We start from the raw sequence: 26,995 nt of genomic DNA, 5'->3' as shown, positions 1-26,995 counted from the left end.
TTACCCATTATACTACAGTTTTATGACCCCCCTCTGTGACTAACAACCCCCCCCCCCCCTCAAGTCTTTAGCTCTCCCTCTGTCTTATCTCACTAACTCTGATGTTATCTTTATTACCATTGATTTGTATGTGTTTGTTTTTTTTCCTTTCCCTCTGAGATTTTTTTTCCTTTTTTTTGTTTTGTTTTAACATTCTGCCAAAAAATTGTGAATCAGTACTGCTTGGACCTTGAAGAAGGGGTAACACCCCGAAAGCTTGTCCTGAAAAATTGTATGTTAGTGCAAATAAAAAAAGTATCACGGACAGTACTCAATTTTCAGCTAACTCATAGCACAGCCAAACAACGGACATATTTAGTTTCCTCAGATAATTTGTAACGTTTCAAGCCCAGACATGAATATGATCAATTATGTGGAAGGCCCCTGGCCCCATTTATTCGTCCTAGGTAGAATAACAAGGGCATATGTGTCATGTTTGGACTTTTTTTTAAAGCAAATATCACACTGAACAATAAAACGGATAATGGTAGTCTGTAACCATTAGAGCTGCAGAGATATGAATATGTATCACAAAGCGTACCTGGGTTATGGGCGTGAATGTGGACCCCTCCCAGTAACCAGCCCCTAAATCAGATGACCAGACAATTGGTCACTGGTCGTGTCAACGCCCCTTTTTGATCTGACAGAAAAGAGGAGATGCCAAGTCAAGGGCAGTTCTCCTTTTATCATCCAAGCCGGAGCATCTGCCAAGTTTGAGAACCGATTACCCAGTTCATCGATCGAACTCTGATTAACCTTGGACATTAATTGCAAGTATTCTTCTTCTTCAATTCTACCTTATTACTTTGTGGCTGTATATTGTCATTATCTCTTTAAAACATATTTTTCTGTAACACTTTATTGCACCAAGTTTGCCCTTTTCGTAATAAACCTTTTATGTTGAAAAGTGTTAACCTTGGGCCAGATTCAAGAAGCAATTGCGCCTGTGTAACCATAGGTTACACAGCGCAATTGCTTACTTGCTCCGGCGTAGCGAATGCTCCTGATTCAGGAACATCGTAACGCCGACTGCAGCCTAAAATCTGCGTGGCATAAGGCTCTTATGCCACGCAGATTTTAGGCTGCATTCTTGCGTTGGCCGCTAGGGGGCGCTCCCATTGTGATCTGTGTATAGTATGCAAATTGCATACTAACACCGATTCACAACGTTGCGCGAGCCCTGCGTACGCAAATTACGTAGTTTGCGTACGTCGGGTTTCGCGTAAGGTTACACATCCTAATAGCAGGTGCAGCCAATGCTATAGGATACCCACGTTCCCGCATTGCGATATTTAAAAACTACGTCGTTTGCGTAAGTGAATCATGAATGGCGCTGGACGCCATTCACGTTCACTTTGAAGCAAATGACGTCCTTGCGACGTCATTTGCCGCAATGCATGTCGGGAAAGTTTCCCGACGGAGCATGCGCTCTACGCTCGGCGCGGGAGCGCGCCTAATTTAAATGATTCCTGCCCCCGGCGGGATCATTTACATTGCGCGCGCTTACGCCGGGCAATTTTGCCGGCGCGCCCTCGCAATTTACGGAGCTACTGCTCCGTGAATCGAGGGCAGCGCAAAATATTTGCGGGGGCGCAGGGCAAAATCGTTGCCCTGTGCCTCCGCAAATAAAGCGCAAATGTACCTGAATCTGGGCCCTTGTCTCTAAAACTCTTAATGCAAGCTATAAACGAACCTCTGCCTTTTGAAGAGCGCTACTGTTGTAGAGTAAAGCCTCTGAGCAGACCTACCTGTGGTGACAGTGTGTGCTGCAGACGCTTATTCTAAAATCTTAATTGGTATTGCTAATTGACGGGAGTACCAACGCTTCCTTATCAATGTTGGTGGTGGCAGTTAAAGGGTTAATTGTGTCATTAGCCCAGTGACAATCGCTCTCAGTCTACTAGCACTTAGATTGTGGTCCCGCAAGCTGGAAAATCTTTGTGCTGGGCGCAGCTGAGAGTGGCATTGTTACGTTAGTGACAGCGTGGTGTGAGGTCGGCCTGTCCTTTGTCGCAAGTTAGCGTGGAGGGCGGGGATCTGACACTCGCATTCGTCACAGGTGGTACATTAGGAATTCACCGGATACAGAAGTAAGTGCCGGCCAGTACAGGCCCAAAAAAATAGCCCACGGCCACAGGCATTCACCTGACAGCAAACAACTTTGTATTCTGTGGCTGGTGGTACAATAGGCATTCACCGGATACCGAAGTAAGTGCAAACATGGTCTACTGGTCACATGTTTTGAATTCCTCCAAGATCCATGTCTCATTCATTTTTATAAATGTGAGGTAGTCAACACTGTTGTGAGCTAGGCGAGTGCACTTATCGGTCACGACCCCCCCGGTTGTGCTGAAGGTCCTTTCGGACAGGACACTGAACAAGGGGCAAGCCAACAGTAAGGCCTCTTACACATGACCGAACCTGTCTGCTGAAACTGGTCCACGGACTAGTTTCTGCGGACTTGTCCGACCGTGTGTACGGCCTAGCGGACCGGATTCCTGGGCTAGCGGACAGGTTTCCAGCAGACAAATGTTTCTTAGCATGCTAAGAAACATGTCCGCTGGAAGCCTGTCTGTCGGACATGTCCGATGGTTAGTACGACTCATCGGACATGTCCGCTGGGCCGAACTCCCTTGCATGCGTCAAAGTGATTCGACGCATGCATGGAAGCATTGAACTTCCTGAGTCGCGCACGTCGCTGCATCATCGTCGCCGCTACGTCACCGCGTATTCTGTCCGCCGGGAATTTGGTCTGATGGTGTGTACACACATCAGACCAAAATCCCCCAGCAGACATGCCCTCTTCTTGCAGGCGCTGTTGGATTGGTACCCAAAACTGTTTCTGTGAGTGGAAATTCCTCTGCCAACGCACGCAAAAGCAGAATGCAGCATTTCTCGAAGCAAAACCTGGAAGTGCTGCATTCTGATAGACCTCTGTGATGGTGGTAACATTTCCGCCATGTTTTGTTTGTACCGGGGGTCGAAGTACGTTGCCACCCAGTACTGGTCCTTGACCTTTATGCTTTTTATACAGGGGTCCCTCTTAAAACACTGGAGCATTAAGGTCCCCATTTGCACTACACTGGAAGCGCTGTACTGGCCTGGCTCCTGCTCATCATCCAGGATAATGTCGTCCTCGTTCTCCTCCCCCCATCCACGGACAACACCAGGGATCCCAGAAAGGTTTAAAGCATGCTCTTCTTGCTCCTCCTCCTCCGCCCCGGCACCATCCTCCTCTGACTCCTCTTCAGACTCCCGTTGTTGACTTGTCTCAGGTGGAGTAGCCCCTCCTGGGAATTCATCCAGCATTGCGACTTCCTCATCTTCCTGCTCCTGCTCCTCGATGGCTTGATAAATGACACAACACAATGCATGCTCCAGAAAGAAGGCGGAAGGTATGTCACTGATGGCGCCCTGGCTGCGACTGACCAGTTTGGTGATTATATCAAATGGCCGCAGAAGTCTGCATGAGTCGCACATAAGCAGCCACTGGCTCGGTGAAAAAAAACAAGCTCCCCAGAACCTGTCCTGCCGCAGAGTTCATACAGGTAGTCGTTAACTGCATGTTTCTGCTGGAGCAGCCTATCAAGCATATACAAGGTTGAGTTCCATCGCGTCGGGCAGTCACAAATAAGACGTCTGACGGGCAGGTTGTGTTGTCACTGATTGTCAGCAAGGCGAGCCATGGCCGTGTAAGATCTTCTGAAATGGGCTGAGATTTTCCTGGACCCAGGGTATTTGGCAACTAATCGCTGCACGACCAAGTTCAGGACGTGTGCCATGCATGGCACGTGTGTAATTTTGCCCTGTTTCAGTGCTGTTTCAGCGCGCTCAGCAGATTGGCACCCTTGTAGCACACCACTTGTCAACTGTCAAATTGAGCGGTGTTAGCCACTGATCTGTCTGTGAACGCAAAGCTAAAAAGTAGTGCAGGACCAGTGTGGCTCTTGTCTTCCAGGCACAACAGACGCAGCACAGCATGGCAACGTCTCACCTGGCATGTCGAATAGGTTCTGGGGATCTTGGGCGGGGCAGTGGAAGAGACGGTAGCATCGGAAAATGAGGAGTCAGCCGAGGAGGAGAGGGAGGATGGAGGAGGGGGAGAAGAGGCAGGCCAGCATGCAATCCGTAGCAGTAAAACCAAATTTACATGGGTGCCACGGGTTATATGCTTGACGGCCGTCCGAAGGTTCACCCAGTGGGCAGTAAAAGTTATATACCTTCCGCCCAGGGAAGTAGAGAGGACCAATCGTCATGATGAGCGGAGACTAAGGTGCGAAGAAAAACCTCCAACTCCTGATTAACCCTCTCCGTCTGCCCATTGGATTGAGGATGGTAAGAAGAGGAAAAATCCAAGGCAATATTGAGGGATTTGCAAAAGACTCTCCAGAAACGAGACATAAATTGAACACCCGTCGGAAACAATATGAGAAGGAACCCCATGGAGGTGGAAAATGTCTCGAATATAAAATGGGAACCAAGGCAGGAGCAGAAGGAAGACCAGAAAGGGGAACAAAATGAGCCATCTTGGAGAACCAATCGACTACCACCCAAATGACCGTATTACCATCAGACAGTGGGAGATCGGTGATAAAATCCATGGCAATATGAGCCCAGGGCTCCTTAGGAATGGACAAGGGCATGAGGAGACCAGCAGGAGCTTGTGTGGAGGATTTAGAATGAGCACAGACATGACAAGCCTTGACATAGTCTTTGACCTCCGAGCAGAGATTAGGCCACCAATAGTGACCACTGATGAGTAAGAAGGACCAGAGGAATCCAGCATGGCTCGCCACCTTGGAATCATGTCCCCAACGAAGGGTCTTAGCTCTTAGCTCAGTGGGGACAAAGGTCTTACCAGGAGGAATTTTTGAGTCCAGGGTGGTAGAATGGGCAACAATGCATGAAGTTGGGATGATCGGCTCAGGTTCAGGAGTGGGCTCCTTGTCCAAAGTGTCAAAGGACCTAGAGAGCGAATCAGCCCGACTGTTGCAGGAACCAGGTTTGTACGTAATCGTGAAATTAAAACAGGAAAAGAAGAGACTCCACCTGGCCTGTCTGGGATTCAGACGTTTAGCATTCTGTAAGTATTGTAGATTATTGTGATCGGTGAAGATCGTTATGGAGTGAGGGGAACCTTCCAAAAGATGACGCCATTCTTCTAGCGCCAATTTGATCGCGAGAAGTTCCAATGGCATAATTTCTCTCTGCCTGGGATTTTTTTTGGAAAAGAACGCACATGGTTAACGTCTCTTCTCAAAGTGTTGAAGAAGCCCCGCTCCCACCCCCACTGAAGAAGCGTCCACTTCAATAAAGAATGCCTCCCCAGGATTTGGTCTCCTCAAGAGAGGCCCAGAGACAAAGGCCTGTTTCAGATCGTGAAACGCAGAGACAGCTTCGGGGGGCCAGTCTTTGGCATTAGCACCCTTCTTTGTCAAAGCAATAATAGGCGCGGCAATGGAAGAGTAATTCCTTATGAACTGCCTATAATAATTTGTGAAGCAAAGAAAGCGCTGTGTGGCCTTGAGGCTAGCAGGAAGAGGCCAGTTGGTAATGGCTAAGACCTTCCCAGGATCCATACAAAGACCCAAGCTTGAGACAAAGTAACCTAGAAACAGGACCTCAGAACATTCAAAGGAACATTTCTCCAGCTTGGCATAGAGATTATTCTCTCTAAGGCGCTGGAGTACAGTGCGTTTCTGTGGACACACAGATTTTCCAAAAAGATAAGAATGTCATCCAGATAGATGACAACAAACTGGTACAGCAGGTCCCTGAAGATTTCATTGACAACGTTTTGATACACGGCTGGGGCATTACATAACCCAAATGGCATGACCAGGTATTCTTAATGGCCGTCTCGAGTGTTAAACGCAGTCTTCCATTCATCACCTTCTCGTATTCGAATGAGGTTGTACGCCCCTCTGAGATCCAACTTAGTGAAAATGGAGGCACCCCTCAACCTAGCTCAGATATTAAGGGTAAGGGGTAACAATTTTTAATAGTAACAGCGTTTAAGCCTCGATAATCAATGCAGGGTCTCAAGGTACCATCCTTCTTGGCAACAAAAAAGAACCCTGCTCCTGCAGGCGATGACGATTTCCGGATGAAACCTCTCTCAAGATTTTCTGCGACATACTCAGACATGGCCTGGGTCTCTGGGATGGACAAAGGGTATGTACGACCCCTGGGCTGAGTTGCTCCAGGAACAAGGTCAATGGCACAGTCAAAAGACCTATGGGGAGGAAGCACCTCAGCCGATTTCTTACAGAACACATTCCGGTAATCGCTGTATGCAGTGGGAAGATACCGATGTGGTAGCAACCGGAAGTCTCTCCTTGGGAGTCACCTTGGAAAGACATGACGAGAAACATGAAGGACCCCAAGCCAGGATCTGCCCAGAGACCCAGTCCACATGGGGAGAGTGGAGCTGTAGCCAAGAAAGGCCCAATACAATGGGGGTAAAGGCTTTGGGTAGGATGAGAAAGGATATCCACTCCTGGTGGAGAATCCCTATCGACATCCTAATAGGTAGTGCCTGGAAGCGAATAGGGCCCCCCTGGGAGAACAGTGGCATCAATTGCCGAGACTACCAGTGGCGTAGTGAGGGGTGAGAGGGTGAGCTTCATAGAAGAAGCAGTTCTCCAGTCGATAAAGTTGCCGGCAGCCCCGGAATCCAGATATACAAGGGTCAATTGAATACTCCACCTTCTAAATGTATTAGACCCAAGCGTTTCCCGGGCGAATCGAGCAGGAGTCACGAAAGTGTCTCTTGCCTCCACAATAGAGGCACAAGCCCAGAGTTATGCGCTTAGCACGTTCTTCGGGGGTTAGTCTGTGTCAGGGTACTAGTCCCGTCCCTGACAGACTCCCGCACATGCGCGGTGGAATGGGGCTTCGGCGCATACCTGTGTGCAATTTGCGCGCACGTATGCGCGGTACAGCGGCGCGTCGTGTGCGTGGACGTGCGCACGGACTGACACTCCTATTTAAACCAGCAGCATTCCCTGAACAGGTTGCTGGTTTGTCATCAGCTTTAGTGAGTCTACCTGTTGCCATATCTTCTTGTTTTGACCCGGACTTCCTGACGACTCTCCTCTCACCCGGAACCTCTGACCTTTTGGCTAACGTATCTTGGATTGCTGCCGTCTCCTGCCCTTTGACCTTGGCTTGTAACTACGGACTTTCTCTGCCTTCGCCCAGCCCTTGACCCACGGCCTGTGACCCGGACTTGTCTTTGTCTCCTGCTCGGTTCTTCTGGACCTCCTGTCAGTACCTGCCTGATCTCCAGTTGTTTCCAGTCTTCCACGCCTGCTCAGCTACCATCAGACGCACCAAGTCTACCAACCTGCTTCCGGCACCGGTGCCTCCTTGTGCCTTCCCTCCTCTGTCTCAACTCCAGAGAGTGGACTGCGCAGGGTCGCAAGGGTGAGCCGTCCTCAGCATCTCGGCCTCGGTGAGTACAGGTTCCTGATAGTCTGGTCCGGCCCATCTGCATAGGTTCCTCAGCAGGCAGAGGATGGTCCACGGGACGAAGTGAGGGGAGCTCAGACTGGCTAAGACATAAGGAGCGTTGGCTTATTTTTTCTATGGACCTCTCCTGAAAACGAATATCGATCTGGTTGCATAGGGAAATGACATCGTCCAGACCGACAGGGATGGTTCTTCCCGCTAATTCGTCCTTCACTCGGTCAGAGAGGCCATGTAAAAAGGTAGCGACCAGGGCCTCATTGTTCCAGCTCAATTCAGCTGAGAGAATACAGAACTGAAGATCATATTGTCCCACTGAACAGGATTCTTGGCGGAGACGTAGAAGAGCACTAGCGGCTGAAGAGGCCCAAGCCGGCTCCTCGAAGATGTTATGGAAGAGCTTCAGGAAGTCAGACAGGCTGGAAACTACCGGATCATTCTTCTCCCACATGGGAGCAGCCCAGGCTAGAGATTCACCAGAAAGGAGGGAAATAATATAGTGAGTGAGTGAGTGAGTGAGAGACTTGTAAAGCGCAACTCATGCGAACTGAATCGCCTCTGGGCGCTGTATCCATTTCATGGGTAAGGAACCCCTTGACCTCAGAAGAGATGGGTTTTAATCTTTCTCCTGAAGGCCAAGTGGTCCGACTCCAGTCGGATGGTGGTTGGTAGTGCATTCCACAGGCGAGGTCCCTGGACTGCAAATCTTCGATCTCCTTTGGACTTGTATCTGGCTTTGGGTATCTGGAGTAGGTTTTGATTGGTGGATCGCAGAATGCGATTGGGGTTATGGGCTTTTATTTTTTTGCATGGATATTGGGGGGCATTGCCTTGAATACACTTATGTATTAGGCAGAGTGAATTGAAAGTGATTCTGTCTTTTACTGGCAACCAATGAAGGGATATCAGTGAAGGTGAGATTGATTCCCATGGTTTTTTTCCAGTCACTAGTCGAGCGGCCGTATTTTGAACGACTTGCAGACAAGTGATTTGGTATTTGGGAAGTCCTAGATAGAGGGCATTTGCGTAGTCGAGTCTGGAATTGATGATTGTTCCCACCACGACTGCAATGTCCTCTTTCAGGATAAAGGGCGTGAATCTACGTAGTAGGCGCAGCAGATGATGGGATCCGCTGACTACTGACCCTATTTGTGCATCCATTGTCATGTAGGTATCGAAAATGACTCTGAGACTTTTGACTTTGGTGCTAGGGGTGATAGTTTTACCCAGAATGGGCGGGGGAGTCCATGTTGACGCGGGGTGATTTTTCCGGTTATGGGAAGATGGGAAGATGGATGGAGCCAAATACAGGGCAATCTAAGAATGAAAATCTGCTAGAGTCTGCAAATATTGTGAGACTGGGGTGGAGGTTCATCTTCTAGCCGGATAACAACCTTAAACATACAGCCACAGATACAATAGAATGGTTTAGATCATAGCATATTTATGTGTTAGAATGGCCCTGTCAAAGCCCATACCTTAATCCAATTGAGAATCCTTGGCAAGACTTGCTGTTCACAGATGCTCTCCATCCAATCTGGCAGAGCTTGAGCTATTTTGCAAAGAATAATGGGCAAAAGTGTCACTCTCTAGATGTACAAAGCTATTTGAGACATACCCAAGAAGATTTGCAGCTGTAATTGCAGCAAAAGGTGGTTCCACGAAGGGGGGCTGAATACAAATGCACGCCACACTTTTCACATATTTATTTGTAAAAAAAAATGAAAACCATTTATCATTTTAATTTCACTTGACAATTATGTGCCACTTTGTGTTAGTCTATCACATAAAATCCCAATAAAATACATTTACGTTTTTTTTTTTGGTTGCAAGATGACAAAATGTGGAAAATATCAAGTGCTGAATACTTTTTCAAGGCACTGTTTACTGTGGGTTTACATTCCTCTCCCTTCTATCACTTCCTGGCCTACTTTCCAGTTTGACTCACTACATAAGTGACGCTCAGTATTGTCTGCATTACCTGAGCAACATCCTAATTCTCTGAGCTCCTGTTTGCCTATTACTTGTATTAAAGGAACACTAAAGGCAAACTTTTTTATTTTTTTAAATAACAAACATGTTATACTTACCTCTACTGTGCAGCTCGTTTTGCACAGAGTGTCCCCTAACCCTGTCTTCTGGGGTCCATCGGCGGCTGTCTCGGCTCCTCCTCGCAAAAGCTTTCCACCTTCATGCAAACGAGCTCGCATGGTGGAAAGATTTTGCGAGCGCGCTCCCGTGATACAGTGGCGGGCATAGCTGTGATTGACAGCAGTGGCAGCCAATGGCTGTGCTGCTATCAATCTGTCCAGGATGCATTAAGGTGAAAAAACATTTAGCTTTACAACCCCTTTAAGTGTCTTACTTCCCATGTATCAACCTCAGCTTTTTCTAACAGTTTTGCTTACCTGCATCGGCTCATTTCCCAGATCCCTCCTTTGTCTCCTGCCACCTGTACTCTGCATACAATAGTAGGCTCCTCATTTTCAACTGGGTGTACCTGGGGGTTTCTCTTAGTTCAAGCTTGCTACAAGTGCATTCACACCTTTAGGGACCCTGGTGAAGGAGCAGGCTGAAGCTTATGCTCCATGCCCTGGAGAACCCCAAGTTGGCATTCTACAAGGGCTCACTACCGCAGAACCCTGCCAGACATGTTTATAGCCATTATCTATGTTTGAAAGACTTCATAAAAGTTGTCTGAGTACATACAGTATACAAACAAATCAGTTTTCCCTGATGTGCTAAACAAATAACCCTAATAATCTTTAACTAAGTTATTCCATAATTATAGATGTGTATCATGCTCCGTATGTGCAAACCACTGTTTATAAATCTTAATATGTAATAGGCTATGTTATATCTCCTCCAGGAGTAATTATTTGTATGATTTGTAAAAATGTTTTACATATACTTTGACTTGTTTGCATCAGCAAGAGGTAACACTAAAACAATGATGGTTTGTCATGATAAAATTATACAAACCAAAATACACTTCAGGGTCACCAAATACAATTACACTGTCTTCTTTTTTTTTATGTATTTTAAGAGGACATTAAACAAGCTGATTAATGATGAGATCAAAGTCAGGAGATGACTTACAGTAATGAACAACATAAAAATGAAAGCTTCTATCTAAGCTCTATTTAACTTAATGCTTTTATTACCAAAATATAGCATCAAAAGTGCTGATGTTACCCTATCACCATACTATAAATGATACCAGTAATGTTTCCCTTTAGATGAACTCTTACTTCTAGGTGTTATTGTAAGCTGTTATCGTGTTATTTTTATGAACACCATAAATAGCTGATATTAAAAATAAACCCATTTAAAATTATTTAAGTGAATTTTGCTTGCACATAAGTAAACAAAGAAATAACATTTTGGAGTCACTTGGCAAGTTTGAAATGTGAGCACACATTCATCTAGTGATATAAATATTATTTTTTTTTTTAATACTAGGAATTCTAAAAATAGAAGCTTGCTTAAATAAAATACATATTTTTATCTGAAATGCCTGGAACTCAGGAGGTTCCTGAATAATATTGTTAATAGAACTATAGCTAGAAATTACTAAAATTAAATTCATACATTTACTTTTTCTTTATTTATTTTTTTGTTCCAACAATATATTATTGAGAGTAACATTATATATCACATCCAAAATATGTGAATAGTACAAGGAAAAGGGAGGAAAGCACAATAAATGTATGAAATCTAAACAGCAGTAGGTCCTAACATCCAAAGGAACCTAAAATAGTCTATGTAGAACAAGTCCATATGTGAGAGTGTTTACCCTAAACAGCAGAAAAGTTCAAACTGAAGCCTCATTCCTGGCACAGATGTAAAAGATAATGGGGTAGATTCAGGTAGGACTTACGCTGACGTATCTCGATATGCGCCACGTAAGTCAAAATCTGCGCCGTCGTAACCATGCGCTGTACCCACAAAAAGAGATACGCCTGAAATTAGGCTTCTTCCAACCGACGTAACTTTTCTCCGCCGGCGTATTTTATGAGCATTTTTACGCTGGGCGCATCTTGCGCTCCCATTGGTTTCCTATGCAAATATGCAAATGAGGGAGATACGCAAATTCACAAACATGCGCGTGTCAGGCGCAGTATGCACGCAGTGCGCGCAAGTTGTACGCCCAGCGCAAACTTGCTCCTCCTAAAAGCAGGGGCAACTTAGCAACAGACGTCCACAGGTCAGCTGGAGAGCAGCTACAGCAGCACCGTTATGGACGAGCTGAGCACCCACACTTGCAGGACAACTGTCAGGGAAGGTTCCCCCTGCTGGTGTTACTGCCTGGTATTTGGCGTGCAGTACTGTGGCCCACCACCAGGTGTCTCCCGGCAGTCTTGGACTGCCAGGGGAGCTCTCCCCTGGTGGTATTATGTGATCCTTGGGCTGCAGTACTGGCGTCCACCAGCGGGGCGTTCTTGGCAGTATGGAGCATACAGCCCTTCCTGCGTTCAGGTGTGACCTGAATGCAATCAGCACGCCTCTATAAATACCCGGCGTGTGTAATCACTCCTCGCCCTGGTATCGTCATACCTCCTGGACCTGAGCCTGTTATCTGACCCTGCTATCTGGACTCAGTTTCTGTTCCCCATCCTGAGCTTATCCTGGACCCGTTCTTCCCTTTGCATGTTTACATTGGTTCCTGTTCCCTCTTGGATTCCTGCCCCGCAGCCTGTCCATCCATCCGCTCCCTGATCCGCTGTGTTCCCATCCTCACCCATCTACTGACCTCCCATGTGTATGACCTCGGCTTGGCTCGTTTATGAATACGGTATTCCCCTTTATTTGTACATACTGTTTGTCGTTTTATTGTGCACTGGTGGTTCACACATTTGTAAATAAACACTTTTTATTTCACTACTCACCTTGTTTGGTTCCTCTGTGCGGTCACACAGTCTGATCTACCAGCATTCCTGACAGTATACCAGGGCCCTCCCTTGATCAGACGTGATTGCTTTGAGGAACCATACTGGTGTAGTGTGTGGCTCTAAAGATGGATTTCAATGAAATTATTTACTATTCTCTGCTGGCAGAGGAGGATGAGGAATATTGTCGCCAGGTTTTTGAGGGATGGACAAGTGACCAGCTGATGGAAGCCATCCGATCAGCCCATTCCATGGTGGATCAGGGTTATATGTCTTATGATGATGTTCAGGCATTAACTTGGTTGTGTGTAAAGACAGCTCTGTCATTTATTCCTGATGGCAGTGACGATTTCTCTCCCCCCTTCAGTCATGACCAAGTTGAATCCCTGGTGTGGTTATTAGAGGATGATCCGGCGTCTTTTGATGAGCATTATTCCTCCTGTCCCCAGCAAAAGTTGTCTGAATGCATTTGTTCTGTGCAGTCTCTGATTAGACAAGGTGTGTGTGAACCTGCTTTTGTTCAGCCTGTGCTGCAGGCATGGTCAGATCTCCTGATTTCTGCCAAACCACCTGTTTCCAGCCCTGCCATTAACCACTCACCTTCCCAAAGATCCATCTGTCCATCACCAATGGCAACCCCAGTCGAAGCTCGGTATACACTGCTTCCCACCAGATACCAATATCCAGTCTCTGCTCCCTGTACCTATCCTGCATACAACCCACCTGTCTCTTCTCAGCCGCCTACTAACCCACAAAAACTTCCTCCAGCTACTGTTCCCTCTACTCTGCCATATCCCAATCCTCCTTTCCAGTCCGCTGCACCCCTTACCTACAAAGCTTCTGTGGCTAAGCCCAAGAAAAAAACGAAAGTTTTTCCCAACCAAGATGATCCTGCCAGTAACCCAACCTGTCTCCACACCAACCAACCTGCTCCAGTCTGCTTGCATGCCAGCTGAACCTGATTCTGCCAAACCTCTACCTGCTATGCTGCCAGTTTGCCAGCCTGATCCTGTATGCCAGCCTGAAGTTCCTGTGCCAGTTTGCCAGCCTGAAGTTCCTGTGCCAGTTTGCCAGCCTGAAGTTCATGTGCCAGTTTGCCAGCCTGAAGTTGCTGTGCCAGTTTGCCAGCCTGAAGTTGCTGTGCCAGTTTGCCAGCCTGAAGTTGCTGTGCCAGTTTGCCAGCCTGTGCCAGTGCCATCTGCCCTGCCTGTTTCAGTGCCATCTGCCCTGCCTGTTTCAGTGCCATCCGCCCTGCCTGTGACGTTCCTGTCCGCTGCCCAGTCTGAGGTGTCCCTGCCCGCTGCCCAGCTCGACGACCCGGAGTTTGCTGCCCAGCTCGACGACCCGGAGCTTGCTTCCCAGCTCGACGACCCGGAGCTTGCTGCCCAGCTCGACGACCCGGAGTTTGCTGCCCAGCTCGACGACCCGGAGTCTGCTGCCCAGCTTGATTTGCCCCTATCTGCATCCCAGCTTGATGTACTTTTTGTCCAACCTAAGATTTCTGTACCCGCTGCCCAGCTTGAGCTGCACTTTGCCCTGTTAAGAGTCATGGACTTTCATCCGGCCCAACCTGATGTGACTTTATCTGCTGCCCAGCTTGACACCACGGACTTCCCCCAGCAACATCTAATTGGAGCGTCCGGAGGCCGCTCCTTTGGGGGGGGGTACTGTCAGGGAAGGTTCCCCCTGCTGGTGTTACTGCCTGGTATTTGGCGTGCAGTACTGTGGCCCACCACCAGGTGTCTCCCGGCAGTCTTGGACTGCCAGGGGAGCTCTCCCCTGGTGGTATTATGTGATCCTTGGGCTGCAGTACTGGCGTCCACCAGCGGGGCGTTCTTGGCAGTATGGAGCATACAGCCCTTCCTGCGTTCAGGTGTGACCTGAATGCAATCAGTACGCCTCTATAAATACCCGGCGTGTGTAATCACTCCTCGCCCTGGTATCGTCATACCTCCTGAACCTGAGCCTGTTATCTGACCCTGCTATCTGGACTCAGTTTCTGTTCCCCATCCTGAGCTTATCCTGGACCCGTTCTTCCCTTTGCCTGTTTACATTGGTTCCTGTTCCCTCTTGGATTCCTCTGTGTGGTCACACAGTCTGATCTACCAGCATTCCTGAAAACAACATATCTGTGTGCCAACATGCCAGGGGCAGCCATGGTCCTAGCAATACTACTGTGTGAACCGACTCGTAGGAGGGCACGGGAGAGGATATACCAAACGCGCATGAACATCTTTGGCATGGGTGATTTGGAGGTATTTCGCATTTTCAGATTCAGCCCTGAAGCCATCCAGGAATTAGCCAGAACCCTGCATGATGACATCACCAGCAAGACACATCGCTCACATGCAGTGGAGCCACTGGTCAAGGTACTGTCAACACTGCATTTCCTGGCAAGTGGCTCGTTTCAGCGTACAAGTGGAGTCGTGGCTGGGATGTCATAATCCTCCATGAGCAGATGTGTGCACCAGGTTGTCCCCGCAATCCTCAGACACATGTCCCAACACTTCATCAAACCCACCCAGGAGGACCTGCGGGTGAAGACAATGGCGGATTTCTATCAAATTGCAGGATTCCCACTCACCGTGGGGGCTATTGATTGCACACATGTGGCACTACGGCCCCACGTGACATAGAGCACATATACTGCAATCGGAAGCACTGGCATTCCATCAACGTACAGGTGATAGCCGATGCCCAATGCCTCATATGGCACGTCCGTGCCAAACATCCAGGGTCCAGCCACGACAGCTACATATACCGTCAAAGCCCCATCTCCACAGAATTCGAACAGAACGTGTATGGGGACATCTGGCTGGTTGGTGAGTGACATGGGTGTCAGGCATGTCTGTCCGCCCCCCATGATGCAGACATCACAAGGGGCACATGCATGACTAACATCCTCCTGTCTTTTCCCTTCCAGGTGACGCGGCATATGCACTTGGACCCCATCTCATGACTCCATACCGGAAACCCCAAACCCCAGGAGAGCAAAGATACAATGATGCACACACACGTACCCGTGGAGTGGTGGAACGCACATTTGGTTTCCTGAAGTCCCGTTTCCGATGCCTGGATAAGTCTGGGGGTACCCTGTTGTTATCCCCAAACTTTGTGTGCCAGATCATCGGCGCATGTTGCATTCTACACAACTTTGCCATGAGAAAGAGCCTGGAGATTGAGATACGTGATGACCTGACCCCCGAACCACGCAATCCCCCCCCTAACCAACGCAAACCCGGTCTACTGAGGGAAGAGCAGTCAGGAGTTGTCTTGTGGAACGTATCTTTACACGTTAAACACACACATTCATCATGGCACAAGGAGAATGCACACCACTGAGGTCCCTAGCTCACACACACCACATCCACATCACATTTGATTAGACCAAAGTACACCGCACGGTACTTGGGAGCAGCAAAGCCACGCCAAGGCTCCAATTATGTCGCTGTACATTCATACACCATTCACACGGCAGAGGGTGACACCCCTTTGCCGGCAGGAGTGACACACCCCCCATTCACACACCAGTCACATTGTAGTTTACACTCCTCACCGTGTGTAGGGACTACAACGCAAACAATAAAACTCATACTTTGAGCATAAAAAAAAAAGAAAATCCAGCTCATACTCTGAGCATAAATATAAATCATAATCCAGCTCATACTCTGAGCATAAATAATAATAAAAAAAAATAACGAGCAGAAGTGTCCCAAAAAATCAGCATTCATCTGCTCTTGCTTTTGCCCAGGCTGGTGCCACGGGTGCCACGGCTCTGACTCGTCAGTTGGCGGGATGGAGCCTGGGGTGGGGATAGAGGGGGGAGTAGCATCATCCCCTGCTTTCTCACTCCTGGCAGGTGGTGCCTGCCTGCCCTCCATAGCGTTGGCAAGGCGGGTGAGCACGGTGTTTGTCTGTGCCAGCATCCTAAGCTGGTGGGTAGTGTTGTGGTGCTGTTGCCGCTGGGTTTGTCTCCCCTCCTCACGCACAGCAGCAGTGTTGGCCTCTACAGCCCCTGCCAACCTTCTCACCTCTGCTGTGTCGGCCTGCTGCTCCACCATGCAGGTGACCATCGCCACACTGTTGGAGCTGACATCCTGCAGGCTCTCAGCATTTTTGCTGCCCAGATCAGCATGCAGGGTGAGGGTCTGCTGCAATGACGCTGCGCATGCAGCCTGGGACTTGGCAGAGGAGGCCAGGCTGTCCGCCACCCGCCGCAAGTCTCCCACCATAGCCCCGATATGGCGGGTCTGCCGGCCCTGCTCCTTCTGCAGCCCTTCTCGGAGGCCTCCGGGTACACCCCTCGTCTTTCGAAGAGCCTTCCTGGGAGAAGGAGAGGCTTGGGCCCATCCAGATGGGGAAGACGGGGAGGGGGCTGCCCTGGAGGGGCTTGCCCTGGACGGGTTGACCTGATGGGGAGTCCAGGGATGGTGGAATCCTCCTCGAGGTATATGGAGTCCTCCTGGTGGAGGTCAATGGACTCCTCCACAACAACCTTGATAGATGTCCTATGGGCACTCCCCTCCACCAACATGCCCAGGATTTCAAGGGGGGCCGACTGGGCCACATGATGTTCTGTGGATGGCGTGGGTCACCCTGCAGCCGACGACGGCCCAGCTTCATCCTCAACATCTGTGGATGACACAAAAAAAAAACACATGTTGGTGGACCCACACACTTGTCACATGTTCCCTTCCACCCCCTCACATGCTACACACCAGATAGGAGATAAAACACACTTACCTGACCCCAAGTCCCGAACAGTGGAGTCATATCCGGGGACGCCCTCCACCTGCTCCTGCGACAGACACCTGGCAATAATCTCCTCCTCCGGTGTCAACCGCAATGCACAGGCTGGTCCTCCGCCTGTGCCACTGGCATGCTTGCAAATAAGGACCAATTTGTCCCGGACCCGACGTCGCATGTCATTGAGTTTTTTTTGGTTATCATCCCAACTCCGGGTCTCATTGCCAATGGCATTGATATCCGGGGTGATAGTTTCAAAAATTGCCCTCCTCTGTGCCTTGCTTGTATTCTTGCGCTGGGCACCATGCAGGGGGGCATCGTATTTGGTCAGACCTCCATCTCCGCTGCATTAAAGTTGTGCTTCCTCTTTATCTCCTTCTGAGGAGTTGCCATGTCATGCTCAAACAAAATTACCTTGCTCAGGGGGGGAAAAAAGCAGGATGTAATTTTGCGCCAGACGGGCGCATGTCTGGGCGTATTTATGCGCTCGGCATAAGCCGGTGGGCCGGCGTATCCCAGGAAGTAGGACCGGCGTAGTTGTGAGCATGCGCACAGGGAATCGATCGTACGTCCACTGGACTGCGCATGCTCCGTCGATACGCCGGGCGTAATCCACTGCTCAACGTTCAGCCCATCATTTGCATAAGGGAACACCCACTTACGCCGGCTTGCGCCTTCAAATTTCCGGTACGCCGGCGCAAAGTTACGCGCAAATGCTTGCTGAATACTATGCTAACCTCACACGATTATGCCGGCGTAGCGCATATGAGATACGCTACGCAGGAATAAGGATGCGCCCATCTACCTGAATCTACCCCAATGATCATAGTAATATAGTAATAGGATTGAGGTCAGGGGAGGATGGAGGCCACACCATGATTTTCTCTCCTTTTATCCCCATAGCAGCCATTGATACAGATTGGTATTCATTGCAGCATGAGATGGTGCATAGTCATGCATGAAGATGATTTTATTACGGAAAGCATAGTTCTTCCTTCTGTCCCAGGGAAGGAAGTGGTCAGTCAGGAACTCCACATACTTTGCAGAGGTCATCTTTACACCTTTGGGGACCCTAAAGAGGCCAACCAGCTCTCTTCCCATGATTTCGGCCCAAAACATGACTCCACCACTGCCTTGCTGACGTCGCAGCCTTGTTGGAACAGGGTGGCCATCCACCAACCATCCACTACTCCATCCATCTGGACCATCCAGGGTTGCACAGCAATCATCAGTGAACAGGACTGTTTGAAAATTAGTCTTCATGTATTTTTCTGCCCAATGCAGCCGTTTCTGCTTGTAAGCATTAATTAGTGGTGGCCAAATGGAAGGTTTATGCACAGTTGCAAGACTCTGGAGGACTGTACACCTTGATGTCCGTGGGACTCCAGAGGCAAAATGTGGAAACAAATGCAGACAGACAATCACATTGTCTGATTTGGAAATAATTTATTTGCAAATTATGGTGGAAAATAAGTATTTGTTGACCTACAAACAGGCAAGATTTCTGGCTCTCACAGACCTATATCATCTTCTTCTTTAAGAGGTTCCTCTGTCCTCCACTCATTACCTGTATTAATTGCACCTGTTTGAACTTGTTATCAGTATAAAAAACACCTGTTCACAACCTCAAACAGTCACACTCCAAACTTCACTATGGTGAAGACCAAAGAGCTGTAGAAAGACACCAGAAACAAAATTGTAGACCTGCACCAGTCTGGGAAGACTGAATCTGCAATAGGCAAGCAGCTTGGTGTAAAGAAATCAATTGTGGGAGCAATAATTAGAGAATGGAAGACATACAAGACCACTGATAATCTCCCTCGATCTGGGGCTCCACGCAAGATCTCATCCCGTGGGTTCAAAATTATCACAAGAACGGTGATCAAAAATCCCAGAACCACACAGGGGGACCTAGTGAATGACCTGCAGAGAGCTGGGACCAACGTAACAAAGGCTACCATCAGTAACACACTACGCCGCCAGGGACTCAGATCCTGCAGTGCCAGACGTTTCCCCCTGCTTAAGCCAGTACATGTCCGGGCCCGTCTGAGGTTTGCTAGAGGCCATTTTGATGATCCAGAAGAGGATTGGGAGAATGTCATATGGTCAGATGAAACCAAAGTAGAACTGTTTATTAGAAACACAACTTGTCGTGTTTGGAGGAGAGAGAATTCTGAGTTGCAACCAAATAACACCATACCTATTGTGAAGCATGGGGGTGGCAACATCATGATTTGGGGCTGTTTCTCTGCAAAGGGAACAGGACAACTGATCCGTGTACATGAAAGAATGAATGGGGCCATGTATCACAAGATTTTGAGTGCAAACCTCCTCCCATCAGCAAGGGCATTGAAAATGAAACATGGCTGGGTCTTTCAGCATGACAATAATGCCAAACACAACGCCCGGGCAACGAAGGAGTGGCTTCATAAGAAGCATTTCAAGGTCCTGGAGTGACCTAGCCAGTCTCCAGATCTCAACCCCATAGAAAACCTTTGGAGGGAGCTGAAAGTCCGTGTTGCCCAGCGACAGCCCCAAAACATCACTGCTCTAGAGGAGCTCTGCATAGAGGAATGGGCCAACATACCAGCAATAGTGATGTACAGAACTGTTCGCCGGCGAATAGTTCCGCGGGCGAACATATGCGATGTTCGATCCGCCCCCTATTCGTCATCATTGAGCAAACTTTGACCCTGTACCTCACAGTCAGCAGACACATTCCAGCCAATCAGCAGCATACCCTCCCTCCCAGACCCTCCCGCCTCCTGGACTTCATCCATTTTAGAATCATTCAGAACCTGCAGTCTTAGTGAGAGGAGGGACAGTGCAGCTGCTGCTGTTTTAATAGGGAAATCTATAGCTAGACCAGTGTTTTCAGTGTCCACTCCAGTCCTGAAAGACTTATCTGATCTCTGCTGTAAGGACAGCGTCCTGACAGCACCCCAAACAGCCCTTTTTAGGGCTAGTATATCAGTCTGCTTTTTTTTTTTCTCTGTAATCTAATTGCAGTTGCCTGACAGGCAGCATGTGTGTGTCTCAGGCTCACAGCGTATACTACTGTGCCCAGTGCCACTCACCACTCATATCTGGTGGCACAGTAGATAACATTTAAAAAATAATAATAATAATAATTTTGGCTGCAATAGAGAATAGTAGTCAGTTGTTTGCCATTGCCAGCGTGTGTCAGGCTCACAGCGTATACTACTGTGCCCAGTGCCACTCACCACTCATATATCTGGTGGCACAGTAGATAACATTTAAAAATAATAATAATAATTTTGGCTGCAATAGAGAATAGTAGTCAGTTGTTTGCCATTGCCAGCGTGTGTCAGGCTCACAGCTTATACTGTGCCCAGTGCCACCACCACTCATATATCTGGTGGTACATTAGATCAGTGTTTTTCAACCTTTATTTTACCAAGGCACCCTTTAAAATCTGTCAGAATCTCAAGGCACACCAAACCAAAAATGTGTAAAAAAATCTCCATAAGCAACGCTTTAAAAAAACCTTTACATGTTACATGTTTAGAGCTAAAGAGAATGTCTAGCACTAGAATTATTGCACTCGCTCTAACATGTGCAGGTATACCTCAAATGTGTGTTGCGAATACTGTTTACATATGCGTTTGCGTATCCACTTGCGTAGGGATGGGGGGGGGGTGCTTAAAAGCAAAACAAAAAATATTGTCTTATTAAACTTTTTTTCTTTTCACTGTGCCTTTTAAAAAATGTTTTAATATAATATACATGAGCTATGTGGGTTAATATTGATAATGATAACTGTATACTTCAATACTGCAGTTTGGCCACAGTGCAGGTGTAGCGCAGTGTACCTGCGGTTTTCATGTGGTTTCTCATAAACTTCTATTATGTAGTACATTTTTGATACATTTTCTCAAATCACACCAAAAATGAGGGACATAATAAGTCTGAGAAACCACATGAAAACCGCAGGTACACTGCGCTACACCTGCATGGTGGCCAAACTGCAGTATTGAAGTATACAGTTATCATTATCAATATTAACCCACATAGCCCATGTATATTATATTAAAACATTTTAATAACCCATATAGCCCATGTATAATATATTACATTTAAAAAAAAAAATGCAATGAAATGAGGCAATGTGAAAGTGCCAACAGGTGTAATGTAGTTTCTTTTTTTATAAACACCATGCCTACAGCCTGCAATAAAACTATTAAACATGTTTCACATTGAAAATTACAGTAAATAGACAGAAAATACTGTACCCGTGTCTCCTCACTGTTCCTCCACCGCTACTTTACTCGCGTTCTTCTTCCCCTCAGGGAAAAGCGCGCCAGCCAGAGTCCTCTGCCAGCCACGGCTCACACGTCACATATAGCAGTGCGTGCGTACGTACGCCCGACCCTCTCATAGCAACCGATGACGTATTTGGTTGGCAAGACGCTTTCGGGAGGCACGCACAGCCAGCACAGCCTCCCGAGTGCCTGTTACAGCGGCAAGTGAGCTTTACACAGCGGACCAGCACCGCTGTAATAACGAATATTAACCAAGTGGCTAGAAGTAGTTGTGACATCAGATAGCTGCCATAGCTGACATATTGGGGGTCATTTTGCCGCGGCACACCTGGGGACTCTTCACGGCACACCAGTGTGCCGCGGCACACTGGTTGAGAAACGTTGCATTAGATAACATAATTTTTTTTTTTTTTTACTGCAATAGAAAAGTAATCCGTTGCCTGGCTGCCAGCATGTGTCAGGCTCACAGCGTATACTGTGCCCACTTGCCCAGTGCCACCACTCATATATCTGGTGGCACAGTAGATTAATAAAAAAAAACACAATTTTGACTGCAATAGAATAGCAGTTAGTTGTCTGCAGGCGTGTGTGTCAGGCCTACAGCGTCTACTCTGCCAACTTCTGCCAGTGCACAGTGCCACTCATATCTGGTGTCACAGTAGCTTCCATGCATAGTACAACTAAACAAATAAAAAAAAATGACAGGCAGAGGCAGGCCACCCCGCAGGGGCCGTCGTGGTCGTGGTGCTGTGATTCCCTTTGGTCCTAGAACAATGCCCAGTGTTCAGAGGTCACATACCCTGAACTCGAAAAGTTCTGAGGACATAGTTGACTGGCTAACACAGGACACCCAATCTTCTACAGCTTCCGCTCGGAACCTTGACGCACCATCCTCCTCCAGCTCAGCTTCGGGCACCTCTCAAGTTACCACTCGCCCGCATGCCGCCACCACCAACACTAGCATCACAGCTGCTTCACTTGATCTGTCAGAGGAGTTATTTACACATCAGTTGGAAGAAATGAGTGATGCGCAACCATTATTGCCAGAGGATGTAGATAAAAGGGATATGACTCAGTCAGGCAGCATTACACACATGGACGTATGGTGAAATGATGATGTACCCGCTGCTGCTTCCTTTGCTGAGTTGTCAGATAAAAGTAAAGCAGTTGATGATGACGATGTGTCCGGGGATGTCACGTGGGTGCCCGCTCGAAGAGAAGAAGAACAGGGGGAAAGTTCAGATGGGGAGACAGAGAGGAGGAGGAGACGAGTTGGAAGCAGGGGGAGGTTGTCGCAAGGAGCTAGTGGCACAGTCAGACAGCATGTATCGGCACCCGGGGTCAGCCAGACAGCACGCCAATCAACGCATGCTGTTGCCACCACCAGAATGTCGTCATTGCAAAGCTCAGCAGTGTGGCATTTTTTTTGTGTGTCTGCCTCTGATAACAGCGATGCCATTTGCAACCTGTGCCAAAAGAAACTGAGTCGTGGGAAATCCAACACCCACCTAGGTACAACTGCTTTGCGAAGGCACATGATCGCACATCAAACGCCTATGGGATCAACACAGGATGACGAGTACAAGCAGCACACAAGCTCAAAGCCACCATCCTCCTCCTGGTGCAACATCTTCAGTCACGTCAACCACTGCTGTCCTCCTTGCCCCCTCTCAACCATCCGCCACTCCGTCTCTCACCTTGAGCAGTTCCTGCTCATCTGCCCACAGTCAGGTGTCTGTCAAGGACATTTTTGAGCGTAAGAAGCCAATGTCACAGAGTCACCCCCTTTGCCTGGCGTCTGACAGCTGGCTTGTTGGAACTATTAGCCCACCAGCTTTTACCATACAAGCTGGTGGAGTCTGAGGCCTTCAAAAAATTTGTAGCTATTGGGACACCGCAGTGGAAGGTACCCGGCCGAAATGTATTTTCACAAAAGGCAATCCCCAACCTGTACTCTATTGTGCAAAAGGAGGTCATGGCATCCCTGGCACACAGTGTTGGGGCAAGGGTCCATCTGACCACTGATACCTGGTCTGCAAAGCACGGTCAGGGCAGGTATATCACCTACACTGTGCATTGGGTAAACCTGCTGACGGCTGCCAAGCATGTAATGCGTGGCTCTGCAGAGGGGTTGGTGACACCGCCACGACTTGCGGGCAGGTCTGCTGCCACCTCCTCTACCCCTCCTACTCCATCCTCTTCGATAACCTCCTCGGCTGAGTCCTCTTCTGCTGCTGTGTCTTGCTCCACATCAACTGCACCCCCCAGCTCCCCAGGGGCTATTCCACATCCCGGATATGACAGTGTCACACCGTCTTGGGGTTGACTTGCCTGAAAGCAGAGAGTCACACCGGACCAGCACTCCTGTCCACCCTGAACGCACAGGTGGATCAGTGGCTGACTCCGCACCAACTGGCAAAGTGGTGTGTGACAACGGAAGCAATTTGTTGGCAGCATTGAATTTGGGCAAGTTGACACATGTCCCGTGCATGGCACATGTGTTGAATCTGATTGTACAACGCTTTGTGCATAAGTACCCAGACTTACAGGACGTCCTCAAGCAGGCCAGGAAGGTGTGTGGCCATTTCAGGCGTTCCTACACAGCCATGGTGCACTTTTCAGATATCCAGCGGCAAAACAACATGCCAGGGAGGCGCTTGATTTGCGACAGCCCGACACGTTGGAATTCAACACTCCTAATTTTTGACCGCCTGCTCCAACAAGAAAAAGCCATCAACAAGTATTTGTATGACTAGGGTGCTAGGACAGCCTCTGCCCAGCTGGGAATTTTTTTGCCACGTTACTGGACACTCATGCGCAATGTCTGAAGGCTCATGCGTCCTTTTGGAGGAGGTGACAAACCTAGTTAGTCGCACTGAAGGCACCATCAGCGACATCATCCCATTTGTTTTCTTCCTGGAACGTGCCCTGCGAAGAGTGCTGGATCAGGCCGTAGATGAGCGTGAAGAGGAAGAGGAGGAGTTGTGGTCACCATCACCACCAGAAACAGCCTTATCAGCATTGCTTGCTGGACCTGCAGAAACGCTGGAAGAGGAGTGTGAGGAAGAGGAGTCAGAGGAGGAATGTGGCTTTGAGGAGGAGGAGGAAGACCAACCACAGCAGGCATCCCAGGGTGCTCGTTGTCACCTATCTGGTACCCGTGGTGTTGTACGTGGCTGGGAGGAAGAACAGACCTTCAGTGAGATCAGTGAGGACGAGGAACGGTACATGAGTAGCTCGGCATCCAACCTTGTGCAAATGGGGTCTTTCATGCTGTCGTGCCTGTTGAGGGACCCTCGTATAAAAAGGCTGAAGGAGAACGACCTGTACTGGGTGGCCACGCTACTAGACCCCCGGTATAAGCAGAAAGTGCCTGAAATGTTACCAAATTACCGGAAGTCGGAAAGGATGCAGCAGTTCCAAAATAAATTGAAAAGTATGCTTTACACAGCATACAAGGGTGATGTCACAGCACAACGGGAATCTAACAGCGGAAGAGGTGAAAGTAATCCTCCTCCTACCATGACCACGCCGGCAAGGACAGGACGCTTTACAGACGTGTTGTTGATGGAGAACATGCAGAGCTTTTTAAGTCCTACGCATCGCCACAGCCCTTCGGGGTCCACCCTCAGAGAACGACTTGAACGACAGGTAGCAGACTACCTCGCCTTAACTGCAGATATCGACACTCTGAGGAGTGATGAACCCCTTGACTACTGGGTGTGCAGGCTTGACCTGTGGCCTGAGTTATCCCAATTTGCGATAGAACTTCTGGCCTGCCCTGCTTCAGGTGTCCTTTCAGAAAGGACCTTCAGTGCAGCAGGAGGTATTGTCACTGAGAAGAGAAGTCGCCTAGATCAAAAAAGTCTAGATTGCCTCACCTTTATTAAGATGAATGAGGCATGGATCCCGAAGGGACTGACAGTGGGCGATACATTTGACTACAGGCCTGATAAGATGAGCTTCCTTGGGCTAAAAATGGTCCACACGCTGCTGTATTTTATCTCTGCATGCCGGATGACTTGCGTGACTTATCCGCCACCAACTAGGGTTCAAGCCACAATGTTTTAGTGCACTTTCTGCCTGGAAAACATCAATTGCAGCTGCAACAATACCTACTTTTTCAGGCATATGTACATGCCTAATTTTTCTGGCCTCTGGTGCTGCACTGTGGCTGCAAAAACAAAACAAAAAAAAAGGCACATACATGTGTCAATTCCCCTTCGTGATCGTTACCTTGTTGTGGTGAAGGGGCTTGCGTATCACAATTAAGCGACCACCTATATGAGTGTGTTGACAATCGCAATGTTGGCACACCCCAGATGATAAGGTCGTTGCTTCATTGTGAACAGACCAAAAGCGATCGGCTGGATAATTTTGCATAGAAAAAACATTAATTTTCTTTGTGATCATCTAAGGTGATCATTAAAGCCTACTAGGCCAACAATGGGCCCACACTGCAGAATCATTGGGCCAGATTCAGGAAGCTATTGCGCCCGCGCAACCATAGGTTGCACGGCGCAATAGCTGTTTTGCACCCGCGTAGCGAATGCCCCTGATTCAGGAACATCGCTACGCGGACTGCAGCCTAGGATATGACAGACATAAGCCTCCTTATGCCTTCATATCTCAGGCTGCATTCTTGCGTTGGCCGCTAGGGGGCGCGGCCATTGTGATCGGCGTATAGTATGCAAATTGCATACTACCACCGATTCACAAAAGTTGCGCGGGCCCTGCGCACGCAAGGTACGGAGTTTCCGTACGGCGACTTTAGCGCAAGGTTGCTCCTGCTGTAGCAGGGGCAGCCAATGCTAAAGTATAGCTGCCCTTCCCGCTCGTGAAATTAAAATTTCACGTCGTTTACGTAAGTGAATCGTGAATGGCGCTGGACGCCATTCACGTTCACTTAGAAGCAAATGACGTCCTTGCGACGTCATTTGCCGCAATGCACGTCGGGAAAGTTTCCCGAGGGAGCATGCGCTGTTCGCTCGGCGCGGGAGCGCGCCTAATTTAAATGATTCCCGCCCCCGGCGGGATCATTTACATTAGGCGCCCTTACGCCGGGCTATTTAGCATATCGCCCGCACAATTTACGGAGCTACTGCTCCGTGAATCGCGGGCATATCAAAATATTTGCGTGGGCGCAGAGCAAAAATCGTTGCCCTGTGCCCACGCAAATATTGCGCGGATCTACCTGAATCTGGCCCATTGTTTTCTGGGTCACTTAACTGTCACTAAACTACCTCAGCATGACCATAGGCTTTGAAAAACCCCCATCGCCTGCAATCTCCAAAACGTGCACATGAGCACAGTCATCACTATACCAAGATTGACGCATAGAGGAATAAAATTTATATCATGAGTGTGTCAACTATTAACAACTCTTTGCGGTTGACTAAATTCTATTCCATACACGTCTCCTGATAGGAATAGTACTACTTAACATACCACTCATATTAGGATTGCACAATACATTACACGGCACAAAGAGCACAGCCTCTGCGGAGCTGGGTATTTTTTGGCCGCGTTACTGAACGCTCATGCACAATGGCTATAAGCTCATGCATC

Source organism: Rana temporaria, chromosome 1 (genome assembly GCF_905171775.1).
Source record: "Rana temporaria chromosome 1, aRanTem1.1, whole genome shotgun sequence".
Classification (NCBI taxonomy): domain Eukaryota; kingdom Metazoa; phylum Chordata; class Amphibia; order Anura; family Ranidae; genus Rana; species Rana temporaria.
Note: the sequence above shows the minus strand (reverse complement) of the source record.